Here is a 2,420-nt window from a genome sequence, read left to right as displayed (position 1 = left end):
ACTTCATTTAAATACATGTGTTGTACTGTAGTGTATTGTATTGTAAGTACAGTACATGTCCTGTATTGTCCTCTGACATGTACGTGTGCATGTCTGTTGCATGCTTTGGCCACACTCCTCCTCCCACAAACTATCCCAGTCATCTATATGTCTATTTCTCCAACACAGCATGCCTCTGGGACTTTTCAAGGAAGAAGGGGCCTCTGAAAACATGCAGAGTACATTTCCCTCCTCACAGCCAAATAGCCAGAGCCATGTGCCCCTACCCACACCCTGGGGAATCACATCTTTAAATAAGGAGACTAAAGCCTCTTCTCCAGCTGCTGCCTGCTGTTTTCATTTACTCTGCAATCGTCTGCCCCTGCATTTATTTAAAAGGCAAGGGAGCGTTTAATCTTTTGGTTAAAGATATCCCAGCAAAATGTAATTGTCCTATGATGTGTTATCCACAGCCCCAAACGGTCCTGGCCATGTGCAGCATATGAATTGTCAAGCTCTGCACTAGGTATTTGGAAGCTTCAGTTAGTAGTACAAAATGCAGCTGTGAGGTTATAAACCGGGACCGGCAGGAGAGAACAAACCTTGCCCATTTCGGAATCGCTTCACCGGCTGCCATTCCACGTTCAGGCACAGTTCCAAGCGCTGGTCATCATCACCTATAAATAGCATTGCCAGATATCAGGTTTTCAGCCAGAGACTCTACTTTGGAAGGTCCATCTTTGTCCCATCTGTTGTGCGGCCCGGTCTCTGGCTTCCAACCATCGGTTGTTGGCTACCATATGACATGGCTGGGCCCCGCCTTACGACATTACCAGGTCCCTCCTCTTGGTTCACAGGTTTGGGGAGTATCTCCAGCCTGACAACCCTACATAAAGTCCTAAGCTCCTTGGGAACTGGCAATGAGGAGGGCCATCTTCTTCCACTGCACAAGTCTGCTGGAATCCTTTGTTTTTCTCCAGAAGCTCATTTCTGGATTCCTCTGCTCACTGGACTTAGGTGGGCAGTGATGGGAGAGAGGGCTTCTTAGTCACGGTGCCTCGGACCTGGAACACCTTCACCTGAAAAGCTCACCCACACTCATTTTGACGTATTTGGAGTACTGGATGAGAACTCTTTTATTTACTTCCCCCCAGCATGTTCTACAGGCTGGTTTGTGGTGTCTCTGCTGCTGTTTCTGTGATACTGTTGCATTATTTTCAGCCCAGTTCTATCCTCCCCCCCCCCCATGGTGCAGCCATGCCAAATATGGGTGCATTACATTCAGTGTGGGGTGGGGGGAAGGGATTGGGAAGCTTCAAAGGGGAAAGGGGGTTTAAATTTCCTTACCCCTCTGTACACCTCCTGCTCTACATCAGGTCTCCTCGGACCTGCACTAGCAATTTCACTAGTGCAAGGAGAGAAAGGGAATGGGGAGACTGTCCACAGAGGGGATAGGATCTAGCACATGCTATTGCCACCAGATTCACCCCATCCCATCCCACAGCCTCCCTGTCCCCAATTTTGCCCCTTCCCCACCCAGTTTCACCTTCCCCTTCCTCTCTCTGCCGCTCCTGCAGGTTTATCTGTTTGTGAGGGTGGCCGGCGATCCAAGGACTTGGCTGGGAATGCTCTGGCCTTCCTTTCTGCATTCCTGCAGCACACTAATCAGCGCACTGCCAGAGCATGCTTGACAGCCGCTTTTCTGCAGCCACCATCATGTTTGGCTAGCGGTTTCAGCCCATAGGTTTGGGCTGTTAGTGTGCTTTTGCCTGCATTTACGGCTCTGCTTTAAGACATGCATTTCCCTGTGAGTCTTGACACTGAAAGGCAGCTACTAACTGCATAAAGGTATATTCAGTGTTCCTGCACATGCAGACAAGCACGTGTCATCTGGTTCTCCTTCCCTGTCTTTGATCTAACTTTTAGGGAGGAACACATCTCAAAAAGTGACAACCCTGGCAGTTGGCACTGGTTGGAAACCTTCAGTCTCGAAAGACTATGGTATAAGCCTACAGCACCCGGTATTCCCAGGCGGTCTCCCATCCAAGTACGAACCAGGCCTGACCCTGCTTAGCTTCCGAAATAATGGTATAAGCCTACAGCACCCGGTATTCCCAGGCGGTCTCCCATCTAAGTACGAACCAGGCCTGACCCTGCTTAGCTTCCAAGATAATGGTATAAGCCTACAGCACCCGGTATTCCCAGGCGGTCTCCCATCTAAGTACGAACCAGGCCTGACCCTGCTTAGCTTCCAAGATAATGGTATAAGCCTACAGCACCCGGTATTCCCAGGCGGTCTCCCATCTAAGTACGAACCAGGCCTGACCCTGCTCAGCTTCCAAGATAATGGTATAAGCCTACAGCACCCGGTATTCCCAGGCGGTCTCCCATCTAAGTACGAACCAGGCCTGACCCTGCTCAGCTTCCGAGATAATGGTATA

General features: G+C 50.0%; 1 long non-coding RNA gene across 1 annotated transcript in view; it reads right to left on the bottom strand.

The window, feature by feature from the left end:
• The window catches only part of LOC136662115 (uncharacterized), a 2,813-nt gene extending 2,155 nt beyond the window's left edge, over window positions 1-658 (bottom strand). Inside the window, exon 1 of the long non-coding RNA XR_010794967.1 lies at window positions 582-658. This is a non-coding gene — a long non-coding RNA (uncharacterized lncRNA). The remainder of the gene's footprint in view (window positions 1-581) is intronic.
• Window positions 659-2,420: the final 1,762 nt, after the last annotated feature.

Source organism: Tiliqua scincoides, chromosome 11 (assembly GCF_035046505.1).
Source record: "Tiliqua scincoides isolate rTilSci1 chromosome 11, rTilSci1.hap2, whole genome shotgun sequence".
Classification (NCBI taxonomy): Eukaryota; Metazoa; Chordata; class Lepidosauria; order Squamata; family Scincidae; genus Tiliqua; species Tiliqua scincoides.
The sequence above is the reverse complement of the archived record's forward strand: the minus strand, read 5'-3'. Positions and strand labels throughout refer to the sequence as shown.